Genomic DNA, 25,639 nt, shown 5'->3' with positions numbered 1-25,639 from the left:
TTGACTATGTTAGCCTCATTTATATTTTGCCAGACATGTATGTCTTCTTCTTCTTTCTTCTTTCTTCTTCTTTCTTATTCTTCTTCCTTTTTTTACCTTCTTCTTCTTCTTATTCCTTTTTTTACATTCTTCTTCTTCTTCTTCCTTTTTTTACATTCTTCTACTTCCTTTTTTTACATTCTTCTTCTTCCTTTTTTTACATTCTTCTTCTTATTCCTTTTTTTACATTCTTCTTCTTCTTCCTTTTTTAAATTCTTCTACTTCCTTTTTTTACATTCTTCTTCTTCTTCTTCTTCCTTTTCTTACATTCTTCATATTCTTCTTATTCAACAATTATTATTCTACAAATTCAACTTCTTCATCTTCTTCCTATTCTTCTTCATCATATTCTTGTTTGTGTCAGGCATTCCTGTAGTTGTTATCTAGAAAAGTTAGAAGTTTACACCTTCCGTTCTGCCTGTCACAAAAGATTTACAACAGGATTTGTCCGCGTTCAGTTTGGCCTGCAGCAGCAGGCCTTTTCCAGGGGCACCACGAGGAGGAACGGACTCACCCCCATACACTGCTTAGTCTTCTTCTGCTTATAAATAAGATAATATCATTTGCTCAGAGTATTAGTCTTATGCTTAATGTTCTTCTGCTTTGTTTTTTTTATGCTTCTTTGTCTTCTCTCTCTTGTTGTTCTGCATCTTGGTGGTTGTCTTCCTGTTCTTTGTCCTCTTGAACCAGCTGACGGTACTGGCACCCGGAGGGGCAGCAGAAGGAACAAGAGCCAATGGCACTACCGAGGACCAGCTGACGGTGCTGGAACCCGGTTACTAAGCAGGAGGTACCTGTGCTACAAAGCACTACCAAGGACCAGCAGACGTTGCCGGAACTCGGATACCGAGATGGAGGCACCTAGGCCAAAGGCTCTGACGAGTACCAGCTGACGGTGCTGGAACCCGGAGGGGTAGCATAAGCTGCAAGAGCAAATGGAAATAGCGAGGACCAGCTGACAGTGCTGGCACCCGGAGGGGCAGCAGAAGGAATAAGAGCCAATGGCACAACCGAGGACCAGCTGGCGGTGCTGGAACCCGGTTACTAAGCAGGAGGTACCTGTGCTACAAAGCACTACCAAGGACCAGCAGACGTTGCCGGAACTCGGATACCGAGATGGAGGCACCTAGGCCAAAGGCTCTGACGAGAACCAGCTGACGGTGCTGGAACCCGGAGGGGTATCAGAAGTTACCCCTGAAAAGCAAAGTTGGCATGCCGCAAGCTGGCCGCAGTTACCGAATCACACAGTCCTACAGGGGGTGCTTGTCCTACTGGCACTATGGAACAAGCCTTTCTTACCAGAACCCGCAGTCCACATAGGAAGCACCTAAACTGCTGGCACCCTAGCCTCGGCTAACCCAACCGCAACACGACATGGCAACTTGGGGTGGCAAACTGACATTGACACTTCCCGGAAACAGCAGGCAGGGCTGGAACCAAGCTGGGCAGGAGGGAGTACCCGTGCCAAAGTCAGTTATGAGCAGCAACTGGCGATGTTGGAGCCCAGGACAAGCACTTAGCAGGCTGAGGCCTGATGTGCTGTCAATTGGGAGGCAGCAGGACAGATTGCCATCAAAACAGCAGGGGAACAGCTGACGTTACTGAACCCCACAAACACAGGAGCTAGTGTTTTACTCTGTGAAGACGGCACTTCCGAGCAACAACTGGCTGTGTTGAAGCCCAGGGACAAGCACGGAGCAGGCTGAGGCTGCATTGAAGAAATTTTAAGATCGGTTGTAGACTACTAATTTGAACCAAGCTCCACTTAGGCCTGTGGCTTCACTGATTTTCGTATTTCCCCTGTCCTCCAACCCCGCCAGTTACAGCTCCGAAGTGGCGTCTGCACAATCCACACTTGTTCCTGTGTTACAGGTGTTCAGTCCGGTCAGTTAATCCCCTGATGTGTGTCCGGCAATGTCGCCTGCTCTGTCCACATTCCCATAAAAGAGACTTGCCATCTCCACAGCAGGGGAACAGCTGGCAGTGCTGAACCCCACTAACACTCTAACGAATGTGTTTGGCTCTGTGGAGATGACACTTCTGAACACCAACTGACGCTGTTGGAGCCCAGGATTAGGCGAGGAGCAGGCTGGGGCCTACTGGATTTTGGCAGGTGAAGGCAGCAGGAGACTTGCCATCTCCACAGCAGGGGAACAGCTGGCAGTGCTGAACCCCACTAACACTCTAACGAATGTGTTTGGCTCTGTGGAGACGACACTTCTGAACACCAACTGACGCTGTTGGAGCCCAGAATTAGGCGAGGAGCAGGCTGGGGCCTACTGGATTTTGGCAGGTGAAGGCAGCAGGAGACTTGCCATCTCCACAGCAGGGGAACAGCTGGCAGTGCTGAACCCCACTAACACTCTAACGAATGTGTTTGGCTCTGTGGAGACGACACTTCTGAACACCAACTGACGCTGTTGGAGCCCAGGATTAGGCGAGGAGCAGGCTGGGGCCTACTGGATTTTGGCAGGTGAAGGCAGCAGGAGACTTGCCATCTCCACAGCAGGGGAACAGCTGGCAGTGCTGAACCCCACTAACACTCTAACGAATGTGTTTGGCTCTGTGGAGACGACACTTCTGAACACCAACTGACGCTGTTGGAGCCCAGGATTAGGCGAGGAGCAGGCTGGGGCCTACTGGATTTTGGCAGGTGAAGGCAGCAGGAGACTTGCCATCTCCACAGCAGGGGAACAGCTGGCAGTGCTGAACCCCACTAACACTCTAACGAATGTGTTTGGCTCTGTGGAGACGACACTTCTGAACACCAACTGACACTGTTGGAGCCCAGGATTACGCATGCCGCATGCAGAGGCCAATGGGCAGCGGTTTTTATGGAGGTTGTGGACTACTACTGATTCTAACCATGCTCCACTTAGGCCTCTGGCTCCACTGTCTCTACTATTTACCCTGGCCTCCAACCCCACCAGCTACATCTCTGAAGTGGCGTCAGCACAATCTACACTTGTTCCTGTGTTACTGGTGCTCAGTCCCGTCAGTTGATCCCCTGATGTTTGTCCGGCAAGTTCGCCAGCTCTGTCCTCATTCCCACTACTGGTTATGGGAATGTGGACAGAGCAGGAGACCTTGCCGGACACACATCAGGGGATAAACTGATGGGACTGAGCCACAGGAACACAGGAACAAGTGTAGATTGTGCTGACGCCACTTCAGAGATGTAGATGGCGGGGTTGGAGGTCAGGGGAAATAGTAGAGACAGTGGAGCCAGAGACCTAAGTTGGGCACGGTTAAAAATCAGTAGTGGTTTGAATGTTGATGGAGCTGGTGACTTTGCCGTCCACACAGCAGGGGATCAGCTGGCATTACTGAACCCCACTAACACAGGAGCTAGTGTGTTTCTCTGTACAGACGACACATCTGAGCGACAACTGGCTGTGTTGAAGCAAAGGGATTATAGTTCAGGTGGTAGAAAAATGAACACACCAGCAGACCTGGATACAGTTGCCAACCACTAATTTAGTCTGTAAGAGGAATGGCAAAGTCTTTGGAGATCCAGGCCTTGTTCATTTTCAGAAAAGTCAGCCGGTCAACATTATCGGAAGATAGTCGCGTGCGACGGTCTGTTAGTACACCACCTGCGGCACTAAAGACACATTCCGATAATACACTGGCAGCAGGGCAAGCCAGCACCTCCAATGCATACTGGCTAAGCTCTGGCCATGTATCCAGCTTAGAGACCCAAAACTTGAAGGGGGAAGAGCCATCTGGGAGTACAGCGACAGGGCAAGACATGTAGTCTGACACCATCTGACGGAAGCGTTGCCTCCTGCTGACTCGAGGCGTCGCTGATGGTGTAGACAATTGTGGTGGACACACAAAACTTTGCCACATTTGGGCCATAGTGGTCTTGCCTTGTGCTGCGGCGCTGCCTCTGCTCCCTCTTTGTGCAGAGTTTCCTCCACTGCCTCGACGCACAGAGCTGCTTTGTAAAGCACTAGCAACAATGCTGTCGGGTGGAATGGAAAACATTATGGACTGCACCAGTGACTCTTCGTACTCCCGCATTTTACGCTCCCGGTTCAACATTGGTATGAGCCTTTGTACGCTGTCCCGGTAGCGAGGATCTAGGAGGGTGTACACCCAATAATCAGCCGAGACGAGAATGTGGGCGATGCGGCGGTCGTTTCTCAGGCACTGCAGCATGAAATCAACCATGTGCTGCAGACTCCCAACTGCCAAAGAACCGCTGTCCCCTGTTTGAGGCGTGACCTCGGCCTGCTCTGCATCACCCCACCCTCGCTGTACATACTGAGTAGAGGTTTGTGTACCTCCCTCCTCTGGAGAGATGTCTTCCTCCTCCATCGACTCCTCCTCATCCTCCTCACAAAGTGTCCCCTGCCTAGGCCTTTGTGAGGAAACACGTAGCGCAGACTGTCCAGAAGCAGATGGCATTTGGGACTCCTCATCCTCCACCTCTTCTGAAACCTCATCCCTTAGTGCTTGCAGTGTTTGTTGAAGCAGGCAGATAAGGGGGACAGTCATGCTGACTAGTGCATCATCTGCACTCGCCATCCGCGTGGATTCATCGAAGGCACGCAAAACGAGGCAGATGTCCTTCATAGAGGCCCACTCAATGGTGCTGAAGTGTGAACGGCGCACAGTGCGACTTGTTTGCGCCTGATGCAGCTGGTACTCCATAACTGCTGCCTGCTGCTCACACAACTGCTCCAACATATGTAACGTTGAATTCCACCGGGTGGGTAGGTCACATATGATGCGATGTTCCGGAAGGCCAAATCGTCGCTGCAGAGCAGCGAGGCGCGATCTTGCCGTGCTGGAACGTCGCAAGTGAGCGCACTCTATGCGGACCTTGTGCAACAGTGCAGCAAGATCCGGATAGTCCCTCAGAAAGCTCTGCACGACCAAGTTAAGAACATGTGCCAGACATGGGATGTGTGTGAGGTTGCCTAGGCCAAGAGCTGCCACCAGATTTCGGCCATTGTCACACACTACCAAGCCCGGCTGGAGATTCGCTGGCCCAAACCACACATCGCTCTCCAGCTTGTGTGGCTTCGATTCCCCAAAGAAATTAATTTGAGTACAGCCTGTTGACGTTTGGCCACGGCTGTGCTCATATCGGTCGTAACAGGCTCCTGCTCTGCTGTTTCTGAGGAACTTGAGTAGGAGGAGGAGTCTATGTGTACAGACTGGAGTCCTGCAATCCGTGGCGTTGGAAGAACACGTACAGCGCCACTCTCCAGATCCGTACCCGGCTCCACAACATTGACCCAGTGGACAGTGAGGGAAAGGTATCGTCCCTGTCCATGGTTACTGGTCCACGCATCGGTGGTCAGGTGGACCTTGCTACTAACGGCGTTTAGTAGCGCATGTTTTATTTTGCCCTCAACATGTTTCTGCAGGGCAGGGACGGCTCGCCTGCTGAAATAAAAGCGGCTGGGCACGTTGTATTGGGGGACTGCCAATGCCATTAAGTCCCGGAAGGTGTCAGTGTCCACCAGCCTGAATGACAGCATTTCAACTGCCAGAAGTTTGGCAATGCCAGCATTCAGAGACTGTGCTCGGGGATGGTTTGCCAAGTAAGGGCGCCTTTTATCCCATGCCTGTGCTACCGATGGCTGTGATGGATGGGAACGTGCTGCTATGGGTGTAATATGACAGGGTCTCCGGACAACAGTGGCAGAGGTTCTTCCTTGGCGATCCTGTGAGGAAGCCGAACCAGCAGTGTGTGAGCTGGAGGAAGAGGGCCCAACACGAACTGAAGAGGTGGTAGGTGGTGCTGTACGTTGGCCTACGTCTTCAGGGTGTCTCTGCAACTCCAACTCGTGCTTGGTGCGCACATGTTTCCACATATTTGTGGTATTGAGGTTGCTGACATTTCTCCCTCTTTTGACTCTCTGATGACACAGCTTGCATTTGACAAAGCAAATGTCATCTGCAACTGTGTCAAAAAAGGACCACGCACTGCAACTCTTGTGAGCGCCCGGCTTGCCTTTGGAAGGAGGAATGCTCCTAACGGGTGCCGAAGTGGAGGGTACAGGCAACCAAGTCTTCCCCCTCCCTCTGCCTCCTGTTTTGGCCGGTAGGGGAATCTCTTCCTCCGAGCTGCTCCCACCACCTTCCTGTTGCTCACGCCATGATGGGTCAAGGACCTCATCATCATCCCTCCCCTCTTCAAACAGCTGCTTCTCCGGGGTTGTCTCACCAGCACCGTACGCACCAGAAAGTGGCAACTGAGTCTCGTCATCATCTGATGCGTACTGAGGTGTGCTGACCATAGGCACTGGCCCACTCGCCTCTTCAGATTCAGAGGGACAAAGAAGTTGCGCATCACTGCATACTCCCTCTTCTTCACATTCAGGAATGCTGCTTGGCTGGCCCCCTCTTTCCAAGCCAACAGATTCCGAGAACAGAAGTAGAGACTGTGATGGCTCCTGTCCATGTCTCTCTGACTGCCTGGGCACTTTGGCAGGTGGTGAAGAGACAGATGGTTGCTCTTCGGTGCTCTGACCCTGAGAGGATGCGGAAGTAATTGAAGTCGATGCGTTAGCTGCCATCCATCCGACAACGGCTTCAATTTGTTCCTCCCGCAGCAGTGGGGTACGTTGAGGTCATACAAAGCTGCGCATAAAGGACTGTTGCCTGCTAAAACTGGGGGATGCTGATCCACTGGTGCCCGCAGCAGGCCCAGAATCCCCACGTCCTCTACCTGTAGAATCCCCACGTCCTCTCCCTGCAGAATCCCCACGTCCTCTCCCTGCTGAAACTCCACGCCCACGCCCACGCCCACGCGCCTTACTCCCTGCCTTCTTCATCTTGCAAGACTGCTTAAGATAGGCAAAAAAGTACAAAGGGGGGCCTTAGTGTGCTTATTCCTGAACAGCTGGTTACAGGTACAAGAAACACTAATTTTATGAAGTGTGTGTGTGTGGACTAGACTTTAATAGGAGCTGATGTGGCCTACACAAGTTCCAAATGTAGTGTTTGGTGAACTTTTTTTGTGGTTTCTTTGTTGGAAACAAACTCAAAGTATGTGAACAAAGAATTGAAACTGATAGTATCACCAACTTTTTGGAGCTATTACAATGCAGGCAGGTAACCTACAATGCAAAAGATGAGGCTCCAAAAAAATTGGGTAATACTAATCTGGCTGCGCCGGCAGGGCACAAGCCAGAAAAAAAGGCTCCTCTATCTACTCCTATATAGTGTTTGCAACCAACCAATGTTGATGGATACGGATGGATGCACACTAATAGGAGAAGAAAAAATGAGCTGCACTCAAAGACAAATATGTGTGAGGCAGTGACGCACGTTGAGCGTCCTACAACCAGACGTAGCTGCAGGACACTCTACTCAGCGTGAGCTGCACCCACACACAGTCAGAGGCCTCTCAGACAGCCGTCAACAGTGCAGCTAAGTGGGCACTGGCACTGACAGGCTGCAGAAAGGCTCCGCTGTGTACTCCTATATAGTGTTTGCAACCACCGTAGATGGAGACGGATGGATGCACACTAATAGAAGAAAAAATGAGCTGCACTCAAATAAAAATATGTGTGAGGCACTGACGCACGCTGAGCGTCCTACAGCCAGACGTAGCTGCAGGACACACTACTCAGCGTGAGCTGCACTCACACACAGTCAGAGACCTCTCAGACAGCCGTGAACAGTGCAGCAAAGTGGACACTAGCACTGAAAGGCTGCAGAAAGGCTCCGCTGTCTACTACTAGTGTTTGCAACCAACATATATGGATACGGATGGAAGCACACTAGATTGAAATTATGTAAAAAATGCAGCTCAAAAAATAAAAGATGTATGAGGCAGCAGTGATCACACTGGGTGGCCTACAGCCTGACGTGGCTGCAGGACCCACTCCACAGCGTGAGCTGCACTCACACAGCCCTTGCAGACAGCTGTGAACACTGCTGCTAGGGCAAAGAAGGCTACAGTGGTGGTTTATGTAGCCTGGGTAAAGCACTAGATGTTTGGTGGAATCGCTATTTCTAACTGTCCCTCACAGTCTTCTACAGCAGCCTGTCCCTAACTGAATTCACAGCAGAGTGACCAGAAATGGCGGCTGCGGTGGCTTTTATAGTGCATCATGACATCATTTCGGCAGCCAATCACAGCCATGCCAATAGTTAACATGCCTACATGCCTAACAGGATGTGCCCACACTTCGGAGGATTCCCATTGGCTTAATCAAAGCAAGCAGGCTCATAGCATGATGGGAACTTCCTATTCCGATTCCGATTCCGGAATCCGATATGACAAAAGTATCGGAACTAAGTATCGGAATTCCGATACCGCTAATATCGGCCGATACCCGATACTTGCGGTATCGGAATGCTCAACACTAGTACTGAGGTGTGCTGACCATAGGCACTGGCCCACCCGCCTCTTCAGATTCAGAGAGAAAAAGCTGTTGCACATCACTGCATACTACCTCTTCTTCACATTCTAGAATGCTGCTTGGCTGGCCCCCTATTTCCAAGCCAAGAGATTCACAGAACAGAAGTAGAGATGGCTCCTGTGCAGGGCTCTCTGACTGCCTGGGCAATTTGGCAGGTGGTGAAGAGACAGATGGTTGCTCTTCAGTGCTCTGGACCTGAGAGGATGTGGAACTAATTGAAGTCCATGCATTAGCTGCCATCCATCCGACAACGGCTTCAATTTGTTCCTCCCGCAGCAGTGGGTTACGGCGAGCTCCTACAAAGCTGCACATAAAGGAATGTTCCCTGTTAAAACTGGGGGATGCTGAATCACTGGTGCCCGCAGCAGGCACAGAATCCCCACGTCCTCTCCCTGCTGAAACTCCACGCCCACAACCACGTGCCTTACTCCCTGCCTTCTTCATCTTGGTAGACTGATAACGATAGGCAGAAAAGAACTAAGGGATTATTGTGCTTATTCCTGAACTGCTGCTAACAGGTATAAGAATCACTAATTTTATAAAGTGTGGACTACACTTTAATATGAGCTAATGTGGCCTACACAACTGTAAAGTGGAGTGTTTGGTGAACTTTGTTTATGTGTTTTTTTCACAAAAAAAGGATGTGACCAAAGATGTAAAAGCGATAGTATCACAAACTTTTTGTAGCTATTACAATGCAGGTAGGTAACCTACAGTGCAATAGGTGAGGCTACAAAAAATAGGCTAATACTAATCTGGCTGGGGCTGCAGGACACAAGCCAGCAGAAAGGCTCCGCTATCTACTCCTATATAGTGTTTGCAACCAATCTAGCTGGATACGGATGGAAGCACACTAATAGGAGAAATTCAGGAAAAATAAGCAGCACTACAGCAAAAAAGGACAGTGTATGAGGCAGTGACGCATGCTGAGCGGACTACCACCAGAGGTGGCTGTAGAACACACTACACCGTGAGCTGCACTCACACACAGAGACCTCACAGACAGCCGTGAACAGTGCAGAGAACTGTGCACTAGCACTGAAAGGCTGCAGAAAGGCTCCGCTATCTACTCCTATATAGTGTTTGCAACCAATGTAGATGGAAACGGATGGAAGCTCACTAATAGGAGAAATCAGGAAAAATGAGCAGCAATAAAACAAAAAAAGGACTATGTATGAGGCAGTGATGCACGCTGAGCGGACTACAACCAGAGGTGGCTGCAGAACACTACAGCGTGAGCTGCACTCACACACACAGACCTTGCAGACTGCTGTGAACAATGCTGCAAGGCAAAAGAAAGCTACAGCGGTTGATAAAGTAGCCTGGGTAAAGCACTATATAGAAAATCGCTATCTCTAACTGTCCCTCAGAGTCTGAACAGCAGCGTCCTGTCCCTAACTGAATTCACAGCAGAGTGAACCCAATATGGCGGCGGCTTTTATAGTGCATCATGACATCATTTCAGCAGCCAATCACAGCCATGCCATTAGTTAACATGCCTACATGCCTATCAGGATGTGCCCACACTTCTTAGGATTCCTCATTGGCTGAATCAAATCAAACTGGCTCATAGCATTATGGGAACTTCCGATTCTGGTATTCGATATGCAAAAAGTATCGGAACTCAGTATCGGAATTCCGATACTGCGAATATCGGCTGAATCCCGATATTTGCAGTATTGGAATGCTCAACACTAACCACGACCCATGACCCCGGATGGATCCCATTTCCATATTCCACTGTGGAGGCTGCTGTCTGTTATTCCTTCCCTATTGAATGGCCTGCGCCTTGTCCTAATACCCCAGACACTGGGCCCAACATCAGCAAGGCCATGTCCCTGGGGGCCTTGCATTTTCCTCAAACAGTGGTAGGCCCATTTCCTACTCCCGGGCAGTCAGCATGGATTGCATACATTATAGATGAAAAGAAACAACGGGAAAAAGAAATTTGGGTGCAGTTGAGTTTAAACGGAGAGGAAGCTTTGGCAGGGCGCCGCTCTCGTGAATAGTTGGTGCACACTAACACAAACTAGGGGTATGGCTTCACAGAGAAGTCAGGATTACTGACAAAATTTATGGAAACGCCACCTCTGTGAAATTTGGGAGACCCCTGGTGGAAGTGGACTGGGTCTCTACAAAGAAGACTGTCCCAGGGGTTACTTCGTGGTCGCAGTAACCCTCTGTACACAGGAGGAAAGAGAACTGCATGCAGGCCTGACTTGGGAATGTTTGGTGCCCTGTGCCACTTCTGCCTCTGCCACCTCCTGGCAACCAGTGACGCCTGCAGCTGCAGAAGCTGCAAAAGTTGTGCTGGTTGCACATGAGAAAAAAAGGACATTTGGGACTGTTCTGCTTCTCAGAGGGCAAAAGGAGCCCTGAACTGCTCCCCAAAGTATGAGAGTAATAATGCCAGACAGCCAGGACTGGATGTTGTTTTGCTCTTTTTGTTTTTTGTTACATTGCTCCTGTTGTGCCCTTTCTGCTGGATAGCAGAACCTCTCCTGAATGGACATAACAGGTCCCTGGACTAATGGATCTGGTGCGGCTGCAGAAACAGATTGTGTTCTAGGACCAGGCAGCACGCACGGGGCACATAGGGTAGTGCCGTACACAAAGGGAGGGGACGCCTCCCCTAAAGTACTTTTGACCTCAGGGATTGGTCATATTTTGTAAAAATGTATGTGTAACCTGAAGGACTGTGAGCCAGGTAGCCCTTAAGAGAAAAAGGACTCTTGCGCCGTTCTCCCTGCGTGGAGTATTATATGTATTTAATAAAGTTTTGGGTAAATGGTCCGGGACGACCATTGTTATATGAAGGAGGAATGTAAGGGATGTCTAAAGCCATGATATACGTTCCTTTTATTTATGTTATGTATATTTAATGTTCATAAATGTCCACCATATAATTCTCTGTATGCTTTGCTATTATCATATTTATGTAGGGCAAGCGTAGTTCCCTAGTAGGCCGACTAGATGGGGATATATTTATGCTCAGAATGTAAATAGTTAATGTAGGAGGGGCTAACTGTGGTTAAGCCAGGGAGCAAATGGCATTTTTAGTCAGCTGGGCTTAGTAGCCCTGACAGGGCAGGTAGCCCCTTAACGATTAAGGACACAAGCCCAGCCGTTCAGGGCCCGAGGGCCACAGATGACAGCAGTGCAGAACATTGCAGTACCGAGCACTACACTGTAGATGGTAGTGAGACAGTTGGCAGCAGTATGGCAGCACAGATCACTCATTATGAGGCAGCTTGCTACGTGGGCAGATGCCCTTTGGTCTTGGGTGAAACAGAGAGGCGAACTCCCAAAGATGGTGAAGCTGGACAGGGAAGATGCTGTGATGCTGACTGGGACGAGACGACCCAGGAATGTTCTGGAAGGTGACAGTGAGAAACTAGGGAAAGTGAAGAAGGCAAATTGTGTGTTACCTGATGTCAATGCTGTACCTGAAGAGAATGGACTGAGAATACAAAAGAGAAAAGTTTGTTGTTTAAAGTTAGAATTGGACTGTGTTCGTTTTTGCCAAAAGAGTTGGAAAAAAAGTGCAGCCCCCTGGGGAAGGCCCTGAAGGTGAGAAGAATGGAGCAACAGGTATGCTGACAGCGAACTGTCATGTCTATGTGAGGGAAGACCAGGGCGTCCCTGAGCTATTTACCCCAGCCACGACTACCGTCCTGGCCGACCCTTACATATACACACAAAGATAAGCACAATACACTATATATATACATGTTAGTACCTGAGTGTCCAGTAGTTATCTGTGTTTGTATAATACACACATATATATATATATATATATATATATATATATATATATATATATATATATATATATATATATACTAGCTGAAGAGCCCGGCGTTGCCTGGGCATAGTAATCAACTGTGGTTAGTTATAGCAAATTATAATGATTATAATGCACATAAAAACATTTCACATCATATATTCAACACTACAGATTTGCAACACAAATTAACTAAACGATTACCCAAGTATCCTCTCCTGTGTGATACTTTCTGCTGATCTATGTATCTAATCTTATCGTGTGTTACTGACTGCTCAGCCGTGTATCTAATCCTATCCTGTGTGATATTGACTGTTGAGCAGTGTATCTAATCCTATCCTGTGTGATACCATCTGCTGAGCTGTGTATCTAATCCTATCCTGTGTGATACTGACTGCTGAGCCGTGTATCTAATCCTATCCTGTGTGATACTGACTGCTGAACCGTGTATCTAATCCTATCCTGTGTGATACCGTCTGCTCAGCCGTGTATCTAATCCTATCCTGTGTGATACTGACTGCAGAGCCTTGTATCTAATCCTATTCTGAGTGATACTGTCTGCTGAGCCGTGTGTCTATTCCTATCCTGTGTGATACTGACTGCTAAGCTCTGTATCTAATCCTATCCTGTGTGATGCTGACAGCTGAGCTGTGTATCTAATCCTGTCCTTTGTGATACTGACTGCTGAGCCGTGTATCTAATCCTATCCTGTGTGATACCGTCTGCTCAGCCGTGTATCTAATCCTATCCTGTGTGATACTGACTGCAGCGCCTTGTATCTAATCCTATTCTGAGTGATACTGTCTGCTGAGCCGTGTGTCTATTCCTATCCTGTGTGATACTGACTGCTAAGCTCTGTATCTAATCCTATCCTGTGTGATGCTGACAGCTGAGCTGTGTATCTAATCCTGTCCTGTGTGATACTGACTGCTGAGCTGTGTATCTAATCCTTTCCTGTGTGATACCGACTGCTGAGCCATGTGTCTAATCCTCTCCTGTGTGATAGTGACTGCTGAGCCATGTGTCTAATCCTCTCCTTTGTGATACTGACTGCTGAGCCGTGCATCTAATCCTATCCTGTGTGATACTGACTGCTGAGCCGTGTATCTAATCCTATCCTGTGTGATACTGACTGCTGAGCCGTGTATCTAATCCTATCCTGTGTGATACTGGGCTCCCCCTGCAGTCTGTGTCAGAGGGTGGTCTGTGTTGGCACAGTAATAAATTGTGTTATTTCCAGCATTACAGAAGGACGATAACACCATAGAAATGATAAGAATAATAGGCCTCAGTTACCACAACTGTCTACAAAGAAAACTGTTGCTAATAGCAACCAATAACAGCTCATTTTTCATCTTTTAAACAGCTCTGGGACAGCGTGGCGGGTTTTCAGTGGTGACTTTTGTGTTTCGACTTTTATGTGGCGAGGTTGGTGTATGTGTGGTGAAATGTATGCTGAGGGTGGTAGTGTGTGGCGCATTTTGTGTGTGTGAGTTCATATCCCCGTGTGTGGCGAGTATCACATGTCAGGGCCCCACCTTAGCAACCGTACGGTATATACTCTTTGGCGCCATCGCTCTCATTCTTTAAGTCCCCCTTGTTCACATCTGGCAACTGTCAATTTGCTCCAACACTTTTCCTTTCACTTTTTCCCCATTATGTAGATAGTGGCAAAATTGTTTGGTGAATTGGAACGTGCAGGGTTAAAATTTCACCTCCCAGCATAGCCTATGATGCTCTCGGGGTCCAGACGTGTGACTGTGCAAAATTTTGTGGCTGTAGCTACGACGGTGCAGATGCCAATACATACATACACTTTTTCCCTATTATGTAGATAGGGGCAAAATTGTTTGGTGAATTGGAATGCGCGGGGTTAAAATTTTGCCTCACAACATAGCCTATGATGCTCTCGGGGTCCAGACATGTGACTGTGCAAAATTTTGTGGCTGTAGCTACGACGGTGCAGATGCCAATACATACATACACCTTTTCCTCATTATGTAGATAGGGCAAAATTGTTTGGTGAATTGGAACACGTGGGGTTAAAATTTCACCTCACAACATAGCCTATGACGCTCTCGGGGTCCAGACGTGTGACCGTGCAAAATTTTGTGGCTGTAGCTACAACGGTGCAGATGCCAATACAAATACACTTTTTCCCCATTATGTAGATAGGGGCAAAATTGTTTGGTGAATTGGAACGCGTGGGGTTAAAATTTCACCTCACAACATAGCCTATGACACTCTCGGGGTCCAGACGTGTGACTGTGCCAAATTTTGTGGCTGTAGCTGCGACGGTGCGGATGCCAATCCCGGACATAAACACACCTACATTGAGCTTTATATATTATATGTATACACACATACAAACAGTAATGGCCAAAAGTGTTTTTATGTACCAGTGTGTACTGTGGTTATCTTTAGAATCATAGAATCGTAGAGTTGGAAGGGACCTCCTGGGCCATCTGGTCCATCTTCCTGCTCAAAGCAGGATTCACTAAATCATCCCAGACAGATGTCTGTCCAGCCTCTGTTTGAAGACTTCTATTGAAAGATAACTCACCACCTCTCGTGGCAGCCTGTCTCACTCATTGATCACTCTAACTGTCAAAAAGTTTTTTCTAATATCTAATCTGTGTCTCCTCCCATTCAGTTTCATCCCATTGCTTCTAGTTTTTCCTTGTGCAAATGAGAATAAAGATGATCCTTCTACAACGTGACAGCCCTTGAGATGTTTGTAGACAGCTATTAAGTCTCCTGTCAGTCTTCTCTTCTGCAAGCTAAACATTCCCAAATCCTGCAACCTTTCCTCATAAGACAGGGTTTGCAGACCGGTCACCATTCGCTCTTTTCTGAACTTGCTCCAGTTTGTTGATGTCTTTTTTAAAATGTGGCACCCAAAACTGGACACAGTATTCCAGATGAGGTCTGACCAAAGAGGAGTAGAGGGCAATAATGACTTCATGTGATCTAGACTGTATGCTTCTGTTAATACATCCTAGAATTGCATTTGCCTTTTTTGCTGCTGCATCACACTGTTGACTCATATTCAGTCTGTGATCTATTAGTATACCCAAGTCTTTTTCACATGTGCTGTTGCTTAGCCCTATTCCTCACATTTTGTATATGCTTTTTTCATTTTTATTGCCTAGATGTAGTACTTTGCATTTTTTCCTGTTAAAAACCATTCTGTTAGTTGCTGCCCACAGCTCCAGTATATCTTTTTGAATCCTCTCTCTCTCTTCTCTAGTATGAGCTATCCCTCCTAGCTTTGTGTCATCAGCAAATTTAATCAGTTTACTCTCAATTCCTTCAACTAAATCGTTGGTAAAGATGTTGAACAATACAGGGCCCAGGACAGAGCCCTTTGGTACCCCACTTGAGACATTCTTCCAACTGGATGAGCCGCCATATACAACCACTCTTTGTGTCCGATCACTAAGCCATTTATGAATGCACCTAACAGTTGCCTTGTCCATTCCATACTTAGCCATTTTTTCAATAAGGATTGTATGAGATACTTTGTCAAATGCTTTGCTGAAGTCAAGATATATTATATCTACAGCATTTCCCTGATCCACCCAATCAGTGATTCTGTCATAGAAGGAAATTAAGTTAGTCTGACATGAGTTATTAGTTACAAACCCATGCTGACTCTGTTTAATCACTTCATTCTTATCCAGGTACTTACATACATGTTGTTTAATAATTTGTTCAAAGATCTTTCCTGGTATAGAAATCAGACTCACTTGCCTATAGTTGCCTGGGTCCACCTTCTTCCCCTTTTTGAGGATAGGAACATTTGCTCTTCTCCAGTCTTCTGTGACTTCTCCTGTTCTCCAAGAATTTTCAAAGATTATGGAGAGGGGTTCCAAAATTTCTTCTGCTATCTCCTTCAGTACTCTGGGGTGTAATTCATCTGGACCTGGAGACTTGAATTCATTTAGGTTAGCTAAGTGTTTCCTCACTATCTTTCTGATTATAGATATCCTGGATTCTTCTATTCCCTTAATAGGACAGTGAAGAACAGTTGATGTTACATTTCCTTTGTGAGAGACAACAGATATGGATTTGGATCGTTGTGTGTGTGTGAGTATGTGAGTGTGTGAGTGCATGTATGTGCATATATACACACTGAAAATACTATACTATATATTATATATATTTATTTATATAATTGCCTTGTAATGTTTTCATTTCTTGTTCTGTCCAGATGTTACCATATCCCAAGCAGAGGAAGTTCACCGACCACCATATTGGTTCACCCAAGTGATAAGTGTCCCAATATGGAAAATGCTGCTGGTACCAACCTATTGCGCGGTACCACCAGCGGAACACTGTTGAACAAAACACTCACACCCACACTCACACACACTCACACACTCATACATACTCTCACAGTCACACTGTCACACTCACACACATACACACTCTGACTCATACACACACACACTCTCACACTCAGACTTATACACTCTCACACTCACACACTCACATTCACGCACTCACAGTCATACTCACACACTCACACTCATACACTCACACATACACAATGACCCAAATCCATATCCTGATGTGACCCATAGAAGTGCTACCACAGCGTGAAACGGCCGTCGTCTCCTACACTTCTGCTCCCATTCTACCGATGAATATGTTTTAATTGTGGAAATAAAAGGTGAATTTTACTGGTGAGTGCCATTCACTATTTTTCCATATTTCTGGATTCACACACACACGCACTCACATTCACACTCATACACTTACACAGTCACAATCACACACTCAGACTCACACTCACTCTCACATTCACACACACTCACACAATCACTCTCACACTGACACTCACACTGACACACTCACTCACATTCACATACTCACACTCACACACTCACACACACTTTCACACTGACACACTCACACTCCTTCACACTCATGCAGTCTCTTGCACGGTACCACCATAGGAACACCATTGCACTGCACCTGCACGAATTCCGCGCAGGCGCAGTGAATCATAAGGCTGATCCCGGAGGCAGATGCATGATGTGTCTGCAGGCAGAGGAAGCCAGTCACATTAAAGGGGTTTCCCACGATCGAAAGTTTATTTTAAAAATTGTCTGTCTCTGACCGTGTACAGAGCATTCGACATCTCCTGGGCAGAGGAAGAAGCAAAAGACAATACTGACATTACAGCAGGGGATCACAGAGGATTCATTTTGTGAGGTAAAATATTTCACTGACTGTTTTTAAACAATATTTTACCTCTCAAAATTTATCCTCTGCGATCTCCTGCTGTAATGTCAGTATTGTCTTGTGCTTCCTCCCCTGCCCAGGAGCTGTGGTATGTTCTGTACACAGTCAGACACAGGGGTGAGAGAGACAGAGCACAGGGTGGAGACAGCTCAAACGGGACAGCACATGAGGGGAGAACACAGCACAGGAAGAAGAGAGACAGCAGACAAGGGAGATAGCACATGGAGTAGACAGGTCAAAGAAGAGAGCACAGCCGGGAGAAGTCAGCACATGGGGAAAGAGAGTGGATAGGTGGGTGAACACATGGCTGTAAAGCCTGCCCCCATCGTGACATTACCGCCCTCCCTATGCAATAGCATCGGGCCTCCATCTAGTATATGTATATACTAGCTGAAGAACTCAGCGTTGCCTGGGCATAGTAACCAACTGTGGTTAGTTATAACAAATTATAATGATTACATTGCACATAAGAAACGTGCATCTAATCCTATCCTGTGTGATACTTACTGCTGAGCCATGTATCTGATCCTATTCTGTGTGATACTGACTGCTGAGCCGTGTATCTAATACTATTCTGTGTGATACTGTCTGCTGAGCTGCGTATCTAATCCTATCCTGTGTAATACTGTCTGCTGAGCCATGTATCTATTCCTATCCTGTGTAATACTGACTGCTGAGCTGTGTATCTAATCATATCCTGTGTGATACTGTCTGCTTAGCCGTGTATCTATACCTATCCTGTGTGATACTGACTGCTGAGCTGTGTATCTAATCCTATCCTGTGTGATACTGGCTGCTGAGCTGTGTATCTAATCCTATCCTTTGTGACACTGACTGCTGAGCCATGTGTCTAATCCTCTCCTGTTTGATACTGACAGATGAGCTGTGTATCTAATCCTATCCTGTGTGATACTGTCTGCTGAGCCGTGTATGTATTCCTATCCTGTGTGATACTGACTGCTGAGCCGTGTATCTAATCCTATCCTGTGTGATACTGACTGCTGAGCCGTGTATCTAATCCTATCCTGTGTGATACTGGGCTTCCCCTGCAGTCTGTGTCAGATAAGAAATTGTGTTATTTCCAGCTTTACAGAAGGGCGATAACACCATAGAAATGATAAGAATAATAGGCCTCAGTTACCACAACTGTCTACAAAGAAAACTGTTGCTGATAGCAACCAATCACAGCTCATTTTTCATCTTTTAAACAGCTCTGGGACAGCTTGGCGAGTTTTGAGTGACGACTTTTGTTTTTCGACTTTTATGTGGCGAGGTTGGTGTATGTGTGGTGAAATGTGTGCTGAGGGTGGTATATGTGTTGAAGCACGTGGTAGTGTGTGGCGCATTTTGTGTGTGTTTATAGCCCCGTGTGTGGTGAGTATCCCATGTCAGGGCCCCACCTTAGCAACTGTATGGTATATACTGTTTGGTGCCATCACTCTCATTCTTTAAGTCCCCCTGGTTCACATCTGGCAGCTGTCAATTTGCCTCCAACACTTTTCCTTTCACTTTTTCCCCATTATGTAGATAGGGGCAAAATTGTTTGGTGAATTGGAATGCGCGGGGTTAAAATTTCGCCTCTCAACATAGCCTATGACGCTCTCGGGGTCCAGACGTGTGACTGTGCCAAATTTTGTGGCTGTAGCTGCGACGGTGCGGATGCCAATGCAGGACATACATACACACCCACATTGAGCTTTATATATTAGATTTATTAGTACCTGATATACAGTAGACACTATGTGTAAAGATAAGTATTGCTTTTTTTTAGCAACTAGAACCAAATCATATTTGGGTGGCGTTTTGGGAACACATTTTAATTTGCAGTCTGCTCTTTTATAGCAGCTCTAAAAGATAATGTCTAAATGGCAATTAAGGTAAAATAATATATGCAGTATACAAGAGGAAATGATGCCATAAAAAGTCAAAATCTAAAGTACAATACTGTGTGCTCCTACACATAAGATGCAATCTCCAAATGTCTCCAGGGTTGGACCACGTTGTGGGAGTAAGCAGTGTATTTTTAGTTGAGTTGCTTACACGTGTCATTTAAGCTAAACACTTCCTAGTTGACTGATGGCAGTTCTAGGTAGAATGCAGCTAAAATGAATACTCCCATGGGCTCAAGACTAAAGCCCCCGTCACACATAGCGATCTTGTTAGCGAGATCGTTGCTGAGTCACATGTTTTGTGATGCAACAGCGATCTCACCAGCGAGATCTCTGTGTGTGACACTGACCAGCGACCGGCCCCCCTGACGGTTATTGCTGATTGTCCTGGAATGGCCAGGACATTTTTTTGATCGCTGGTCTACCGCTGGCTAGAACGCATCGCTGCGTGTGACAGGTGGGAGATCAGCGATCAGCGCGCTGGTAACTAAGGTAAACGCAGGGTTTCTAAGCACCGGGCGGTGCTTAGAAACCCGATGTGTACCTTAGTTACCAGCTCCCTGCATCTGCGCTGGTAACTAACGTACACAGCGACGCCGCGCGCTCAGCGTCGCTGGTGCTGATCGCTGGTGAAGCTGTCTGTTTGGCAGCTCACCAGCGATCATGTAGCGACTCACCAACGATCCTGACAAGTTGATATCGTTGTCGGGATCGCCGTTGAGTCGCTATGTGTGACGGGGCCCTTAGAGAACAGAAGCATTTTTATCAATACTCTAATGTAATGTTGATTTAACGTCCTTGATTTGTAATCCTTTAATTACTGTTATCTCCTTGGGATGTCAAGGATTAAAAAAATATATCTGCTGTCTTCCAAAAAGCAATGGCATGCCTGTCCACAGGATACTTCTAGTACTGCAGCTCTGCTGCTTTGAAGTGAATGGAGTTGATCTGCAATACCGACCACACACAACCTGAGGACACATGACTTGACATTAGTCTTTTATATAAATCAACTTAATTTTATTTTTTAGGAACCAATGTTTAGCAAATGTGAATATTGAAATACCTTGTGTATATACGGTATACCCTGTGGGTTATACTTGAAACGTTTCGGAAAACCAGTTCTCAGCTTGTGTTCTTGGCACAGTGAAAGGACGTACCGTTTTATTTTGCACCTTGCCATTCTGGAAAAATGGAATTTTCCTTCTATTTTTTTTTGGGGGGGGACAGTTACAGCTGCTTGGTGGACTACATAAAGTAAGAGGGGAGGCATAATGGCTAGCCTTTCAACCCTTTGCCTAACAAACGATTGTATGTTTCTTTTTTTTTCCTCCTTTCCTTCCAAGAGCCATGACTTTTTTTTTTGTTTCATGCACATAACCCTGTCAGGGTTTCTTTTTTGCGTAACGAGTTGTGTTTCTGAATGACACCATTTATTTTACTAGTCAAAGTGCTAGAAAATGGGAAGAATCCTAAAGGTATTTTTGTTTTTATGACATTCTTTGTGTGGTAAAAATTGAGCAGTTTGATTGTTTTTTTTTTTGCGCTCTGAGCTGATAATTTTCTTTTAGACCATTTTGGGGTAGATACCGTACATTTTTTTTGTTATGCAGTTTTCTGATTGGCTTAATTAGTTTTATATTTTGATAAATAAGACTTAATTTGAAATGGCAATACCAAATATGCTTACACTTTCCACCCATTAGATTTAAAATATAGTGAGTAAAACGTTTAGAAATTTTTTTAAAAAAACATTGTATTTTACTTTTTACTGTATGTTTTAGTTATCTTAGGGGACTTGAACTTGCAATTACTGTATCTGATCACTAATGCTTCATATAGCATAATCACAATATTGCAATATACAGTAAAAATTATGGTCTCCTATGAAAAGCAGATATTTGCTGGGTTTCAAAGGTGCAACATCGTGACAGGCACATTCGTTTTGAGCAGATCTAGAGCAGTCATTGCAACCCATCTGCACTCTACAATCATGTCTCAGATAGTTGATGTACAAGTTTTGTGACGCAACAGTGATCTCACCAGCGAGATCGCTGTGTGTGACAGCTATCAGCTACCGGTCCCCCTGCCGAGTATCGCTGATCGTTCATGAAAGGTCAGGACTTTTTTTGGGTTGTTGGTCTCCCGCTGGCCAGCACACATCGCTGCATGTGGCAGGCGGGAGAGCAATGACCAGCGATCAGCTAGCTTGTAACCAAGGTAAACGTCAGGTTTCTAAGCAGCGCGCAGTGCTTAGAAACCCGATGTGTACCTTAGTTACCGGCGCGCTGGTGCAGGGAGCTGGTAACCAAGGTACACGTCAGGTTTCTAAGTGCCACGCGCCGCTTAGAAACCCAATGTGTACCTTGGTTACCAGCTCCCTGCATCTGCGATGGTAACTAACTTACACAGCGATGCATCCGCTCAGCGTCGCTGGTGCTGATCGCTGGTGAAGCTGCCTGTTTAGCAGCTCACCAGCGATCATGTAGTGACACACCAGCAATCCTGACAAGGTAATATTGTCGTCGGGATTGCTGGTGCGTTGCTATGTGTGACGGTGCCTTTAGAACAGTGTGCCCCCAGGCCACGCACTGTAAATGCCAGTGTCAGAAATTGACAGTAACATTTAACAGGTTAACAGCAGCAGATGGATGTCCACTCCACCCACAACTGTTGCAGGCAGATGATGCCTGAATAACACAGCCATTAAGTGCAGACAACAAAGGCTCAGTTTCTGAACCTGCTTAATAAAAGGGGACCTGACATATCACCTAATTGTACGTAATATGTTGTGAAGTAGTTTTTGTGTTAGTGGCTGAAATGAAGGTGAAGAATCTGTATATGTAGATGGGATTCAAACAGTACAGAGTTTGATCTCATTGATCATGACTTTGACCCCAAGGTGCTCATATACCTGGGTTTTCTCTCCCATCCTCGCTCTTTCAGCCAACCAAAGACAACATCTGCAAGAAGTTTGTATGTTCTACCCGTGTTTGCGTGGGTTTCCTCCGGGTACTCCGGTTTCCTCCCACATTACAAAGACATACTGATAGGGAATTTAGAATGTGAGCCTTCAGGGACAGCGATGCTAATGTGTGCAAAACTGTAAAGCGCTGCGGAATTTGTTAGCACTGTATAAAAATAAAGATTATTATTATTATTATTATTATTATTATTAAAATGCATGTGTGTTAATTGAAGAAACACCTCTGGCAGCACAGTGGCTCATTGGTTAGCACCGCAGCTTTACAGCTCTGGAGTCCGGGATTCAAATCCCACCGGGGACAACATTTGTAAGGAGTTTTTGCATGAGTTTCCTCCAGTTTCCTCCTACACCCCAAAGCCATACTGTTAAAGAATGTAGATTGTGAGCCCCAATGGGAACAGTGATGATAATGTATGTAAAGTACTGTGGAATTAATGGAGATATATAAGTGTGTAAGATAAACAAATATAATTAAATAAACATAATAAATGACTTAACTATCCTGGAAATAAAGGGTAGGCACGTCCAGGCTGAAAACTATTTATTCCAGACATGGATTACAGTGTGGGACAGAACATCAGACAGGTGAAGCATATTGCATTTTTTTTTTATTTTTGTTTTATTCCTGGAAATAATGGCTTCAATGGAATGGGTGTTAGGTGAGTATAACTATGTTTGTTATTTTTAAATACAAATGGAAAAGTGTGTTTTCTTTTGATTTCAAATAAAGGACTTCTGGCTGTGTCTTTATTTGCAATACAACTATAGGATTTGTAATGGAGAGGAGACTTATAGACGCCTCTCCATTACTAAGCCGTGGGCTTGATGGCACTAGACAATACAAAAGTGACATCAACCACACAAATATTACCCCACTTACCATCATTATGGGGCAACTGAGAAGAGCCGGGCAAAGCACCAGAATTGGTGCATCTAATAGATGTGCCTTTTTTGGGCAGCTGCAGGCTGCTATTTTTAAGCTGGGGGTCAATATCCATGGCCCCTTACCAGTCTAAGTGTACCAGCCTCCAGCTGTCTGCTTTAGCAAGGTTGGTTGTCACAAATGGGTGGATACCAATGCCATTTTTTTAAATATTTATTTAAATAATTAAAAAATATGGCGTAGGGACCGCTCTATTCTTGATAACCAGCCTTGCTAAGGCTGACAGCTGAGGGTTGCAGCCAGCAGCTGTCAGTTTTACCTGGATGGTTATTAAAAATTCAGAGGAACCCATGCAAGTTTTTTAAATAATTTATAATGCAGGCAGCGGCTGATGAATACTCTCATCAGCTGCCACCTGCTCTCGATGTCATCAGTTGAATACAACTCTCAACATTATCCCCTGCTCGTGCTGATTGCTGTCAGAGGATTGTAGAATGATGAGAACCATCTTCAGCTGGTGCTGAGGAACAGTGCTAGCTTTATCTCTGATTCCCAGGTGCCGATACATGTGGTACTGATGCTGCACACGGGTGACACATGGTTGCCACATGTATGTGTGGCACCCCTGAGGGCTCAATCACCACAGAGGTACTGCACCTCCTCCTGAGGTGTGGTACCCCACTATCCAGGTAAGGTGGAGATGCCTGACCACACTCCAACACCGGCACCCAGCTCAGACACTTTAGAATAGCGGAGCACCCTGTAAGTCAGCTGCTTTGGTTCACAAAGGGTGCTGGGGAAGTGGGCGGAGCTTAGACTGCACAAGAGAGGGAAGAAGGTAAGGAAGGAGTCAGTTAGTGAGAGAAGATCCCCAGAGAGGGATGAAGTGGAAGCAAGTGCAGCAGCAGACTGTTTTGAGTCGGAACTGTTGGCACGGGAAAGAGCAAAAGAAAGCCTAATTCTTCAGAAGGAAGATAGATTAGTACAGAATGTGGGGCAAGAGAACTGAGGACAAGGGTGAGAGCAGAGCCCTTCCTTAACTTAAAGCGCATGGTTCGGAGTCTGGTATCCGAAGTTGTGTGAATGCTGATGGTCCTGCAGCTGAAACCGGAGGAATAGAAGTTGTCACCACTTTATTCCCACCTAAGACTCGGGGGCACAATAGCAACGTGTGTGAGCCGGGACCTGATAGTAGGAAGTCCCCGAAGCGGGCTACAGCTGTCTGCTGTACAAGTGGAGTTCCAGGTAACATCTGGAAGGAGGAACTTGAGTTTAATTCACAACTACAAGTACTTCAGTTTAGGCGTTAGTGAGGAGACGTTCAGGAGAGGCATATGTTGGAGGAGTGCTGGAAAGGTGTACTCTATCTTGCCTGGGAGTTGGCTGAGCCCCTGACCTGGAGGACACGGCACCGAAGCGGGCATCTGTGTGCACCAGACTGTGAGTAAAGCCTTGGAACTACATCCTACTGTGTCCTCCACTTATTCCTGCGCCACTCATTCAGCACTGCTACGTCTCTGTGCCTAACACTACACCATCTACCTCAACACCTATTCCTACTGCCCTGGGACTACAGCTCCACCTGTGGGAAGCTTCATCATCATTGCTGCACCACACCATCTGTTCCAGAGAAGCAACCCTGCAGCGCTGGTCAAACTGACCAGAAACCACAGGTGGCATCACAACTCATCTCAATAACTTTATCCCCATCACTCTACCCCTTTTACATTGACTGCCTGAGGCCACGGACTGGGTCCCTGCCACTGTGACATCTCCCATTGAAATCAACGGGCCCGGCACCGAGTGCCCCACGGCCTCTGGGGGCGAGTGATATGCCACAAGTATTACACACACTGACACTGATATCTCCAGTACTGGTTTTTCCAGTACCGGAAATATCAGGACATGTGAAACAGGCCTAAGCAAGTACAAGACAGTATATGCTTTACATATTAATGACAAGCACATATGCTTTACTTTCAATGCATATGCACCAGATCCTAGACACATTCGCTATGTTCTTATAAACTTACATACATAGGTGTGATTCACATTTTCTCATATTCTCCACAGTCAGGCAACAAAGACATCGAAGAAAAGACATGGCCAGTGCAAGAATGCATATTATGTCCAGGGGAGCGTGGCTGCACCTACTGCACCCAGACTAGTCTTCGTGACTAAATGCCTCTCTGGGCTAGTCCAGGTTTATTTGCATAAAGTTAGCAACTATTTCTAAGTTGATTTTGCAAAAATCTTTGCATTTCTATACAACATTAAATATATTATTTTAATGACTGAATAAAGAGCAAAAGTAATGGGGACAGTTTAAAAGCATTGGGGGACCTGACAGATTCCCTTTAATTGCAGTACAGTGCCATAAGATGTGGATCATAGTTCTCATCCGTAAGATGTAGAATG

This window comes from Dendrobates tinctorius, unplaced genomic scaffold (genome assembly GCF_039654945.1).
Source record: "Dendrobates tinctorius isolate UK_male_01 unplaced genomic scaffold, ASM3965494v1 ptg000370l, whole genome shotgun sequence".
Taxonomy (NCBI): Eukaryota; Metazoa; Chordata; class Amphibia; order Anura; family Dendrobatidae; genus Dendrobates; species Dendrobates tinctorius.
Note: the sequence above shows the minus strand (reverse complement) of the source record.